General features: G+C 39.6%; 1 protein-coding gene across 2 annotated transcripts in view; it reads right to left on the reverse strand.

Annotated features, from left to right (window-relative positions):
* The window catches only part of RGL1 (ral guanine nucleotide dissociation stimulator like 1), a 261,146-nt gene that overhangs the window by 87,597 nt on the left and 159,254 nt on the right, over positions 1–14,295 (reverse strand). The gene's annotated exons all lie outside the window — the stretch shown is intronic.

A 14,295-nucleotide genomic window follows, 5' to 3' on the forward strand; every position in this document is an offset into this window, starting at 1 on the left:
GGGTCAAGCTCAGCAAAAGTTAATCAGTCATTCCCTTTGGATTGTTCCATGGTAAGTTGTCAAACTCATTCTTTTTCTTTATTTTATTTATTTATTTTTATTTACTCAAGAGACATACAGAGAGAGGCAGAGACATAGGCAGAAGGAGAAGCAGGCTCCCTGTGGGGAGCCTGAAGCAGGACTCGATCCCAGGACCCTGGGATCAGGACCTGAGCCAAAGGCAGAGGCTCAACCACTGAGCCACCCAGGTGCCCCCAAATTCATTCTTAAAGGCAGCTCCTACACTGGTGTGCTGGAGCTGACTCATACTGGCTTTGAGGAGGTGACTGCTGAGTTTTAGGATTTGTGTGAACCAACTGACACTATTTTGCTAGGCTAAAAGACCAGCCTTGGTAGGAGTGTGATCTCCATGGAAATCTGTGGAGATCTGACCATGGTCTGATGTTCTTCGGTCTGCAAAAAGCAAAGGCCTTCCTGATTCAATATGATCAACAATCAACAGAACTGCCCAAGAAGTGGCTGGACCAAGCGGCCCAGGGCTACTCTCTGGGGAGAAATGGAAAGGGGTGGATGGGCATATGACCCCTGCCTCCTACAGCCAAGCGATGAACAAGAAAAACATATGTTCATGACAAGTTTCATTCTCATGTGATTCCAATCAAATAGTATTGGCAGGTATAATTGCACCTTGGTAGACATAAAATACAACTGATTACTGATAAGATATGCAAAGCTTAAAATTGAGTATGAGGGGAGAGAAGAACTAAATTGAAGAAAAAGAGGAGCGTGCCTTATATCCTGCAATAAATCTATGCCTAACAAATTACACAGAGAGGTGATTTTCAGCCTAAATTGTCCTACACAGGCACGAAGATGTCCTACCAAGAGGATCATTTTCTAAAGCAAACAATCATTGTCAGTAATGCAAACAATTGCCAGGCAGTTTTTCTCAGTTTTAAGTTTGAATTGTTGCATACCAGACTTTCCAAAATTGAAAAAACCTGATATGTGAAAATTAAGGAAGGGGAGCAAAGAAGAAAGAACCGGATCTCTCAATGATGACACTGTGCTCACTAAATACCTGTTCTCTTTTTCTTCACCTGGTCTGTCAGATGTTAAACCCCTGGAAGGAAGTTAGCTGGTGAGATTGCTTCTAGGAAGACCAAAGTGGTGGCAATCACTTTTAGGAGAAGGTGAGAGTACCTTAATGTCATTATGTCTAAATGCTAACAGGAATTAATAGTATGACTGCATCTTCCATGGCTGATTTTCTTTCTTTCCTTCTCGAAGGATACTTTTATTTTATTAAGAAGCAGGATCTGGTTCAGGCAAAATACCAAACATTTCTGTAGGCCTCTTCAGCCTGTTGACTCATATCATGGCCTAATAACCATCCGTTATCACTCTATATGTAGTTTTTAAAACAGGCCTAATAGAATCCATCTGTCCTCCCAGGAGTGTCAACTCATTTTAAGCAGAAACAATAAATGAAAAGGATATATGGTTTCAAAGTCTAATTACTTTTTTTTTTTTTTTTTACTAGTTAGTACAGTGTCGCCCTACATGGGTGCTATAAAACCCCAGTTCTAAAACAAAAGGTCCTGTGGTCAAGTCTGGGAACTACAGAGTAAGACAAAGTCAAATACATTTCTTTATTCTAGAATTTGCCTTTAACACGCTCACATGATCCTTCCAAATGGAATTCCCTTTAATCTCACGGCATCTTGCAGACCACCAGAATGAACATACTTTGGAAAACGTAAACTTACTAAGTCACTGTGATGCATTTTAAACCATATTCTGTTTTTGCCACTTTTCACTTAAAAAAATCATAAAATACAATGTTAATTTTTATCTTCTAACATCTGTATCCCTTTGACCTCTTTCTCAATACCAAAATGTAGGGATGTTTTCTATGTTTTACTTTGTTACTTCAACGATCTGGTTCCCAAAAAATGATCAGCCTCATACTATTAAAAAGTAGTTTAAAAAAACATGCTTCAATGTCAAATGTTAACAACAATGAAGGGAACGGCTTCTCGTTCTCGAGGGATATTCAAGCTCTAATTCTAATTCCTTACCTTGTGACAATGTTCCCTTACCAAACAATTTCGTAATTTGAGGACTCTTACTTTATTCACAATGCAAATTCCACTTTAAATCTTTTCTTATTGAAAGTAAAAACTACTTAAAAGAACTAATTTTTCTCTGAGCCCTGATGTAGCCAAAAATTCAAACACAGAGAAAAATACTTGTCAAAGGACCTGATGAAGGGGGTCCCCTTTCCTGCCAGAAAGCAGATTTGGCAGGAAGCCATGGCTCTCCCTTGGGAATGGAGTCCTGCTACTCATTAACCCAGTCGCTTCCTTCAGTCCTCCTTTTCCTCTGGAAAACAAGAAATCTCAAGATGCGTGGCTGATCCCCCATAGCTCCCTGTGATGGTTTCTACTCCTCAGTGTTTGCATCTGTACATCAGGAAGAACCATGTTTGAGCTAATGGAAGCTAATAAAATACTTGCACTATATAGATTTTTAAAATTATTCTCTAGGTGCAATGAGTCAGCATGAATGACAATATAAAACAAAGTGTGGGAATTGGTTGGTGCCTATAGTCGTTCTCACAAAAGTTAACAATGCACGTTAAGGTGTCAGAGTACTTGCTCCATGTCATCTTCACATTTGCTAAGCACCGACTATGGACTTGCTAGAGCTGGGGGGAGATGAGTTCTAATTTACAAACACTCAAATAGGGTGCATTTTTTGTGAAAAAACAAAAACAAAACAAAACTACTGAAAATTTTGAAACTATCTGCTTATTCCTGGAAGTACTTTGAATGAAGACCATACAAAAGTGAAACGGAAAATTAACTCTGCCGTAGGGGCACAAGGGAGAAGCTGAGTTTTTACTTTAATTTTTGCAGTAAAATATTCAATAGCTACAGAACCCTTTAAAAGACTTTAGGATCTGTTTTTGTGTGGACTATCTCACTACCTTTGAATTTCAGTTTAAAAGAAAAGTGGGGGAGGGCCTTGGCAGACAAGTGTTTAATAACCCAGACTCGGAGAGCAATACATGGAGGGCTGAGCCTGCCCTCTGGGTTAGCACGCTAACAGGAAACAGCTCAATCTGGATTTAATCAGAGACCATCATTTTACTGACAAGATCATGATACCGAAGCCACAAAAATGTTTCAGGATTTTCTTTTGGTGGGAGGGGGCAATCTCTCTGCCATTAGAATTCAGCATTTCCTGAGAGAACATGTCTGACTCCTATGGGGTAACTATCTAAACCTCTGCCCAACTGTCCTAACTGAGGAATTTCCATAATTGTCCATCTTGGCATGAGGGGGACAGGAGAAAAACGTGAGAGATGAAATGTGCCATATTTCAATTCTATTTCCAGTCATGGAGGAGTACTCTCTTTCACCTTCTGAAAACATAAACTGTTAACAACTTAGGTGTTTCTAACTTGAAAAAATTTTTTTCCTTCAATCAAAATAATACTTCAGGCATCTGATACTTTAATAGTGGACATGTTAAGTAAACAACCTCATTAAACTGCAGACAGTATGAAGTCCTTCCCCAAGCCACACTCAACCTTGAGTACATCAGTTCTCGGGCATCCTAGCCTCGGCCGCAAAGTCAACAGTGAGTACTTTTCCAGTCGTAGCTCTCTAACAAAATCTAAAACCCACATCCAGGATTTTATAGACTTTAAGAAGGTACACACTGCTAGCTCTGCATTCAGCCCAAAGCACCAAGGGTGCATGTTATATTCCCTTTTCAAAAAAACACACCATCCAGCAACACAAAACACCGTGAGATGGTGCACAAATAAACTCTGATCATCTGTCTGTATTGCCCAGATATGTATGAATTAAACATCCTTGCCACACATGGAAAAAATACATGTATGTAATGGCACACAGCAGAGTGGTATGGCAAGGCCAGTGCATGTGTGTATTTTGAGCTACATATACATACAACATTCCGAGATGTAAGGCACAGTCTATACAAAACCCTGGGGCAAGTGATGTCAAGCTCAGTGAGCTTCCATGGATGTGAACTCTTTTTTTTTTTTTTTTTTTGCTAGGTTAAGGTTGCCAGGATGCTCCATGACAATGGAATGTGCTCTTAAAAACAAAACAAAACAAAACAAAAAAACACTACAAGATTTTAATTTAATTTCAATTTCAATGTCAGATAAATAATGAATAATAGGATAAATTGGGGACATAAGCATGTCCTATAGAGTATTTAGGACCGACTAATACTGAAACATAATTTGTTGTTTATATGAATTTCAAATTCAACCTGGCACCCCATACCCTTATTTGGTAATTCTAAGTGCATACAAATAGTACAGGCTTAGATCTCTCTCTTATTTACTCAGTCATACATGAACTAACAGTACTATGTGCCAGGTGCTGTGCATGGTAGTAGAGATATAAAGGTAAATAGCATGCAGTTCTGACACTCAGGTTGCTGGGTTTAGTGGACGAAACAGACACAAAGAAACCATTATGATGCAAAGTGAATTTTTTTGAAAAAAGGAACGGAGATAGATAAGCAGATACCATGGAAGAACCAGGAGGGACCCAGCATAGAGGTGGCATCGGAAAAGACATCCTAAGTAGGGGATGCTTGCAGTGGATTTAAAGTTATGAGTAGGAGTTAACAACGTTGGGGAAGATGTAGCAGAGACACCATCAAAAAGGCATTAAGAAAAGAGGTGTTGGGATGCCTGGGTGGCTCAGCAGTTGAGCATCTGCCTTTGGTTCAGGGTGTAATCCCAGAGTCCCAGGATCAAGTCCCACAACGGGCTTCCTGCATGGAGCCCGCTTCTCCCTCTGCCTGTGTCTCTGCCTCTCTCTCTCTCTCTCTCTCTGTCTCTCATGAATAAATAAATACAATCTTAAAAAAAGAAAGAAAGAAAGGAGGTGTGATGGAGGAGGGGTGGGGTGCAGGGGTGATCATACAGTGGTTACAGGAGCAATATGACAAAAGGAATGGACAGCTTGGCCTGCTCACGGAGGATGCTGGTCAAATCTTAAAAAGGTGAGACTTCATTTCCTATAGTTTTAAGCATGATCAGAGAAATTGCAGTGTGGAGGACAGATCTGATGGGAAGTTTTAAAGTGGAGAAAGTCAGTAAGAAAGTTGTTGATATTCCAGGTAAGCAACAGTAAGGGCCTTAACTTCTGTAACGATGACAGGGATAGTGAACGTGGTGGGGGGAGAGGTTACTCAGGAATAATTAAGACTTGGTGAAGAGTTGGATGCAGAGGATGAAGATGAGGGAAAAGAATCCGGAACATTTACCTGATTTCTAGTGTGGATGACTGGAATGATAATAGTGCCAGCCAAATGAAAAAAGTTGAGGAAGCGAAGCCAGATTTTTTGTGGGACAGAGCTACTGAATTCCACCTTAGAAATGTAGAACTTGGGGTGCCTGGGTGGCTCAGGTGGTTAAGCATCTGCCTTTGGCTCAGGTCATGATCTCAGGGTCCTGGGATCGAGCCCCGAGTTGGACTCCCTGCTCAGTGGGGAGTCTGCTTCTCCTCCCTCTTCCTCTCCCCTTTTTCATGCATGCACTCTCTCTCTCTGTCCCTCTGTTTCAAATGTATAAATAAAATCTTAAAAAAAGAAACGTCGTTATCTTTGGGATTTTCCAATATTACAGGCCAGCAGTTAGAATCTAAAAGCAGGGGACAGGGTATGTCAATTAAAATGGCTTCACCGTCCCAGGCAGACTGTGTGGAGCAGTAGGAATAGAGGACTGAGGATAGCATCTGGAAGAAGACCAAAATTCAGAAGGTTCCAGGAGCAGAGATGTCACGCACTAGAAGAAGCACCTGCACACAAGGCAAATATATACATCGCCTGATCTCTGGTAACATTTCTGGGGAGAGAACTCTGAAGAAATCGTCACTGCCAGATTTATACACATGCCAACATAACCTTCCATCTAATTCTGCAAACATACAAGGGCTAGCCAGTGGTGTACCCTGCTTGCAAGAGCGAATTGTGCACACTCCTTCTCAAATCTATGTTCAATGACATCACTTTGGTATTGTGAATTCAGTCCTTAATGGAAATATTTACACCACAGAAATTGGCAAACTGGGGACAGATCAGGGCATTTGTTCTGGAGAGCTGACTTATCAGCACGCCACTGCCCAGGAATCCCTCTCCAATGATGTCAATGGTAAATGCAGGAGAGACCTTCATACTGGTTGAACACTTTTGTCTACCTGTGTCCACTCCAGTTAAGGCATTTGTGTTGTCACTGTGATCTCTGACCTCAGGGAAGATAGAAATTCTGCCTCTGAACTGAGAAAAAAGTAGATACGTGAAGGAAGAAGAGATAGGAGTGTGTCCATGACAAATGAATGTGCTCTAAAAAAAATTACAAGATTCCCAGAGGTTGACTTTACATGATAAGATGTGGTCAGGTTTCTATGATGAGTACTTTTGATTCTGGGGGGGGTGGGGAGGGCACTAAGAGAGCTATAATAACAAACAAAGGCCATTGTTTTAGCACACAGAAATCCCAGCTCCCTCCACCATCCTGTCTCAGCAGGGCTCCTTAGATCACCACTTCCGAGTCCAGGAACTCTCCTGGGGGAACAGGAAGTTGTGTTTTCCATCTCCTAAAAACAGTAGTCATCCTGGTTTGTGGCTCTGCTCAGTCCAATGTTAACCCATGACAGACATCATCTTCCTTGACGCAAACCCCTATTTCTGATATTCTGGTCCTCTTGGAAGGATTCCCAAGTGTTTATAGAGGCAGATTTAAAAATTAAATGGATGTCAGGAAGTTTGCTATATTTGCTACATTTTCCAAAACGATAATTTCACCTTTATATGCTACTTCTATGCTTAAAATTCAGAATGCTAATGATTAAGATATTATGAATTAACCTGGGCTCCAGCCTCATTTCTGAGGCCAAGTTACTATGGAGCCTAGGACAATAACTTAAGGCCTCAATGTCTTGCCCATCTACGTTATAAAATCTAGAAATCACTTGTTATTTTGAGAAGTTCAAGGATTTAGGGCTGCATGAGGGGAGGGAGGTCTGAGCTAAGATAGTCTGCTGCATTTACCAAATCATATCACAAATCATCAGATGGTTTAGTATCCAGAATAAACTTGCAAAATGTCTAACTCCGTCCTTTCTTGTCCAGAGCCTCAAATGCCCAAGGTCATTGTATCCTGAGGTCACAGGTTAACAGGTGCCAGGCTTTCTGGAAATAATTCTGTTTTTGTGTGGCCCAGCAACCACTGTCTGGAAAGGTCAGTAGGGGGTAGTGAGCTTCCCTGTGACCTAATATTCTCTGTGAATGAAGCCTGCTATGAATGGAAAAGCTTCCCCACAGCCCAGAAGCTTTCCCAGCTCGCTCCTCCCTACCCCATTAATATCACAGACAGTTCCATGGGGCTTTATCTCCTTCTCAGACTTAAAGGGCTCCTTCTTCACCAATCTTTGGAGAGTGAGGGGAGGGGGTGGATGGCAGGGGGTGGCAAATGCCTGATGTTTCCAAACACAGTCCTCAGTTTGATTCTTACTCTACATACCACATTAAGGAATCTCTTCTCCTCCCCACCTTCCTATGGGATTAGTTCAGTTCACTTAAGCAAAGTAAACATTTCATTCCCACTATAATTATCCCCTTTATAATGATAAAGCATTAAAGTCAAAGCCCCATTATCAAAATGCCAGTAAATCATTACTCCCCTGGATTTCAGAATTCAAGTAATGACTGTCTACCTTGCTTCTTTTCCCCTCCAAAACTAAATCTATAAAGTCTACGTGGACTTATAAACTTAAAGTTTAGCTTCACTGTTCCTGCAAAGCTCTGGAATACAGATCCTCTGGCAAATACGCTAGTCCTCAGTGCTGTACTTGACACTGGTTATATTCCTAGGTCATGGATTTATAGAAATAGCTACCTACAGAGCAAGCAGGTGTCTTTCAACATATCAGGTGATCAAATGTAGGGCAAGGTAGGAAGAAAAATTTAGTTTATCTTAAGAACATCTCTCTGAAAGATATACTGAAAGAAACTGGCTTTTTTTCTCAGGAGATTTTTTCCTCCTCATAATCTATAAATAGATTGTAAGAAAACCATCCTTAGGCCCTAAATGAAAAGGAAGAGAAGAGAGGGTTGATAGATATTTATTGAGTACTTATGGGTCAGATGCTCAATCTTTACAACACTCCTCCCATATAGGAATTATTCTCATTTTCCTAAAGGAACCTGAGATTTGGAGAGGTGAGAAGTCTGGCCCAAAGTTATCCAGCCCACTAGCATAACAGACAGAGAGTCAGGATATAAAACCAACCCTGTCTTTATAGTGTGTTGTGTTAAGACACAAAGCAACACAGTATTGGGTATTCAATCTCCACATTTGTATCCCCAAATCTATCAGAACTCAATAGTCCAGGATCTCCTATACTTGATAGGATTGTTGTAAGAATGAAAATGAGATATTAGATCTGAAGTCATGTTGAACATGACTTCAAGAACATGACTACAAGAATGACTCAGGATCCTACAGATAAAAGAAAATATTGTATGTTATACTAAAATCCTCTTTTTACTTTTTCCCCCCAACCCTCATTACTTTCAACAAAAGTTAGGTCTTATTACATTAAATGCTTTGTAGTATTAGTAAGCCTCCAACCCCCTGACACTGACTGAAATCTTTAACAGCTAAGGGGGGGAAAATACTGTTTTAGCGCTAAACACCCTCTCTGGAGGAAAACAAAAATTCCTCTCATTATTACAGTTTCTTAAATGAGTAAATTAAGTCTAAGAAAGACAAATCACTTCACCCAAGGGCTCAAAAGAAGCCAGGAAAACAATGTCACTAAGCTGAATGAGAAGCTACTGGATAACAACACAGCATAAGAACCCACAGGGGACATTTGTGTTCTCCTCTGATTTCCGGATTTTTAATTAATTTTCCTACCTTCTAGGTTTATAAATCTCTCTAGCCAAGAGATAATTTCCTTCTATCTTTAGAAAGAACGGAAAATGAAAGCATAGTGACAATATGATTGATTGTGGGATTTAGGCAAAGTGACAGGTATGTAAATGCTGACACTTAATAAAAATAAAGGAAAAGGACCAATAGCTCACAAAAACATAGATCCAATTTCTCCAAACAAAGAGAAACTTTTCAAGCAAAAATTTTGTTCAATAGATTTAATGTGTCAAAAATATATGTAAAAAGACAGGCATGTCAGCCATAAAGAAAATATTTGTCCTCCTAATAATAGGCTCATCATTCCCATGGCTCATGACCTATTCTTGATATCAAGTCAGTAAAAACAGTTTTAAAGGAACTTCCATTGTGAAAAGCACGCAAATGAGGTGCTAAGGAAATCTATAAAGGAAATAAGGGGTTATATTCTTAAAAAACCTAACAAACAGAGATTATATAACATTAATGTGAATTTTCTCACTTAATGGCATGGAAGGGATATACAGAACTTAAAACTGAGATGTATTTCATTAAATAATGCCAGGTAAATAATAGGAGCCTTACAGTGAGAATTTTAGATAAAGACCTCTTGAGTCCATGGTAAGAAAGGAGAATCAATTGTAAGGAAGAAAAGCAGGGGTCTTGGAAATCCCATGGAACTAGATTCTGCTTCTAGTTCCAGTTCAATTAATGATCAAGTACTTGCCAGTGCCCTCTATTTATTTCAGCGGTAGGCTAGAAAAACTCTTTTTAACTTGTTGCATTTGATAGCTCCTAAATATACTTGAGTGGATTCATTCAACAAATATTTGTTGAGTCCCTACTATGTGGCTGCTGGAAGCCAGAAGTAAAAACAGAGAACCAGACAGACAAGATGCCAATTCACACACAAAAAATCCACCTCCTCTACAACTAAAGAAGAAAGTTACTTATGAGCCATCACTGACTGGACCTGGGCTTGCTCTAATGGAGTCCATTCCCTAGCCTCAAAGTCTTCAAGTTACCTGAGCCTGGGAGTTTTATGCTACTCCACTAAAAATACCATAAAGAGATATGGCTGATTTCATTATCACATACAAATAGAAGCTGTGAATACAGAAAAATGCAATTCTTTCTAATCACTATATATACACAAAATTAGGTATAAGAGTACTATGAACAGTAATTGTGGATGGAACCATTGATCAAACTGAAATAAATATTTAGAGTCCTTGGCCACAGCTTTTCTGGGACACCCCCAGCAGTGCTATGGTAACACACCAATAAATTATCCTATTCATTGGTATAGGTCAAATCAGTTTTACTTTCAAGCCCAAAGATACTACTTCATTTCAAAAAGATAACAAATCAGACAATATGTTCAGAAAAGGTTCTAAAGTTTTAGTTACAGTAGTTTGAGTGTGGGAATATAAAATACTTTGAAGTTTTCTTGTGTGTGAAGAATGTCAGTAAGAACAATGTGTACTCAGGGATTTATTTCTCTGTTTCCTTGAACACCCTAAACAGTTTCAAAAGAACCACCAGGAGTGCTGGCAAAATCACTGATTCCTGAGCCCATGTTCCAGAGATTGATCAGTGGCCCTAGAATAAAGCCAAGGGATCTGCATTTTAGCCAGTATGCCAAGTAATTCTAAATGCAGAAGATTCCTTGAGTACCCTTTGAGAAATACGGAGTTCAACAATACTAAAAGAGAGATGAGTAAGTTTTATTGATGGAGTAAAGGAAAAGCTGATTAATATAAGCTTAGACAAAGCCATGTGACCTAGCTAGTCTCAATGTCCTCATCTGTCAACTGGGAATAATGTGACCTTTACCTTCCTTAACTCACCTTGATATTGTGAGCATGATTCAAAAAAATGTGAGATGCACTCTGAACTGCTTGAGATAAAAGAACTATATAATAAACCAAGCTAATAACACTCATGTCAATGACCTGAGACGCTTTCAAGCAAACCATGTGATCTTTCTGATGTGTTTATGTTCTGAAATTCAATGGGCTTTCCTACAAGAAGGAAAGGTACTGAGACTAGCCTATAGATTTTACTTCTGCTCTCAGTACTCTTTTACCTGGTTGTCAATCCTGCAAAAATGCTTCAGCACTTACATCCTGCGGTATCCCTATAGACCTGGCACCATTGATTCCCTCCTGGAACCCCCTCTGCCCCTTTAGTTTATGAACATCACTTTCCCAACAACAACTAATCACTTTTTATGTATCCCATGATAACCTTATAAAGTAGGTAAATTTATTATCCCCATTTTACAGATATTTTGGACAACTGAGGCCAAGAAAAGCAAAGTGACTTGTCCCAGGCACACAGCTAAAAAGTGGCCAAAGCCGGAACTAAATCTAGGTGGCCTGGACCCAGGGTCACACTTTACAAAACTCTAGCTCATCTCCCTCAAAGCTGTCCTTCGATACTACAGGTTGATCACTGGTTCTTCATCCTTCACTTACCATCAATATACAAACATTTCTAACATCTAGCCTCTTCTTAGTCTGCATCCTCTTTCTAGCCATCCCATACATGTATCTCTGCAGTTTCACCTAGCACTTCCAGATCTTTATCTAGAGTTCTTACTTTGCTTCTAATTTCTTCTTCAGGATAATCCATAAGGAACTCTAATTCAATATGTACAAAAAGAAACTCATTTAATTCCTCTAAAATCTCACTCCTTCTCTAGCCTCTGACTTAGAGGCTAAAGATAGTGCAAGTCATAAACCTGCAAATCATCCTTATCTCCATCTTATCTTCCCCTCAACTCCAAAAGCCAACCTGTCCCATTCCCTAACTAGCTCCCCATCCCATGCTGCTTCCTCAGTCTTGCCTTAACTTAGATCTCATTTCTTAATTGGGTAGGTGTAACAAGCACTTAACAACACACACTTGCCTCCAGTCTTGCCAAAACATTCTTTCTAAAGCACAAATTCTACTTTATAGAATAAAGTCCAAGGATTCACTAAAGCCAAACATGCCTATCCTATGATTCAGCAATCCATTCCTAGGTACATTCCCAAAGGAAATGATTGTGTATGTCCACCAAGAGACAGATAGAAACATCTGTGGCAGTTTTAATCATCGCAGTCACACATTTTTCCATAGAATGGTGTCAGCATTTAGTTACTACTTACAAGCATCCTCCAGCAAACTGTGAAATCTTTAAAGGTAAAGACTAGGCATATTTATATATATATCTCCAGAAATTAGCCTATAACCACATCAAGAAACACTTCATGAATATTAAATGAATGTTTTTAAGATAGAAATGAGTTTCTTATCTAACAGATCTTTTTTTTTTTAAAGATTTATTTATTTATGATAGACATAGAGAGAGAGAGGCAGAGACACAGGCAGAGGGAGAAGCAGGCTCCATGCTGGGAGCCTGACATGGGACTCTATCCCAGGACTCCAGGATCGTGCCCTGGGCCAAAGGCAGGCGCTAAACCACTGAGCCACCCAGGGATCCCTTATCTAACAAATCTAACATTACATTCCCTAAACCAGCTTAAGTATTCCAAATTCAGTCAAAAATGCCTGTATATATAAAGAAAAGAAGTGTGGGCATATACAATAAACATATGTAATGTTTGGTCATCATCTCTTAGCCAGACTGCTAAAGCAAGTGCCTTTTTTTAAATTGTTCTTATGGTGGACGTCTGGGTAGCTCAGTTGGTTAAGCATCTGCCTTAGGCTCAGGTCATGATCCCAGAGTCCTAGGATCGAGTCCTGCATTGGGCTCCCTGCTCAGCAGGCAGTCTGCTTCTCCCTCTCTCCCTGTCCCCTGCCCCTCCCCCCTGTTCATGGTTGCTCTCTCTCAGATAAATAAAATCTTTTAAAAAATAAAATTGTTCTTATGGCATCCACAGTGATAAGTAATCTGTAAACCCAAAATGGGACTCAAACTTATAACCCCAAGATCAAGAGTCACATGCTCTACCACCTGAGCCAGCCAGGCTCCCACCCCAGTGATCTCTTAAAAATACAAATCAGATCATGCACTCTCCTGTTTGAAACCTCTCACTGGCTTCCCATAATACTTGGAATAATATGCAGACTTCCACCATGGCCCACACGGCCCTTCTGCCTACCTTCTTGACCTCATCACCAAAACCATCTCCTTCCCTCTATAAAGCCCCAGACACATGTCTTTCAGCTCTCAAAACACAGCAAGCTCTTTCACACTTAATGGCCTTTGCATTGGCTTCTTCTGCCTAAAATGCTACTCTGCCTTTCTCATGGTGGATCCTTCCTCTCATTGACTTCTTTTGATCTGGAATATCTCCTAGGATTAAACCCCCTAGACTAGTCCCTGGTGTCATGCTACCCATCTTCCTCCACCAGGCCAGATCATGTGATCTAGATTAATTTCTTCACAGCACTTACTTATTTGTTTGCTGTCAACTCCACAATAGCAGAGCCTTTATCGGTTCACTCATGTATCCCTAGCGTAGAATAATGTCTAACAATGATCACGTTTGTAGTAATGAGTGATAAATAAATCAATGCAATTAAATTGCAAGTTATTTAGAAATCTGAATTAAAGCCTTAGTAAACGCCAAAGATGTACTGAAAAGATATAAAACTCTCCTCTGAACTAAAAAGCTTAGGTAAACAAAGATCTCTTCATAGCAGGTGAGAATTGAAGTGAATTATCAAAATGACTATTCAGAACTTTTTTGAATCTCAATTAATTCCATGTTTATCATGATTTTAAAAATTCCTAAAGTTGTGGAATTTTTTTTCCTACAGAATTCCTTTCCCATCAAGACTGAGATACTGAATCAAACCACATGGAACAAGGATCTCTCATTCTCTGAGACTGACATTGCCTTCATTGTTCTATCAGATGTAAAAGCCATTGAGCAAATTGCTTGCTTTGAAAACAGAGTGGGAACATGCACTTGTTTTCGTTTCTTACAATTCCAAGTGGGAGTATCAGAAAATGAATACACAAACTAATCAACCAGCTACATGATATAAGGGTAAATACATTTTAAAACGTTTACGTGTGAGGTGTTGGACAACCAATAAGCATCTAATACTTCCTGTGTGAAAGACACAGTATAAAGTAAATAAGGATTTCACTTGAAGTGTTTTAACTTCCCTTTTCTCCCATGCCAGGCTCTAAGACTTAAATACTAAGGCCATTACCTGAGATCTCTATTTATAATAATTTTTATTACTGAAACAAGTAAGTGTTCTAAACATATCATTCTAGAATGCTACATGAAGGTGGTTTCCACCTTATAAAAAGGTCCACTTGCAGCCCCAGTCATTAAACTTAAGAGCAGGGATCCCTG

Source organism: Vulpes lagopus, chromosome 1 (genome assembly GCF_018345385.1).
Source record: "Vulpes lagopus strain Blue_001 chromosome 1, ASM1834538v1, whole genome shotgun sequence".
NCBI classification, from domain to species: Eukaryota; Metazoa; Chordata; class Mammalia; order Carnivora; family Canidae; genus Vulpes; species Vulpes lagopus.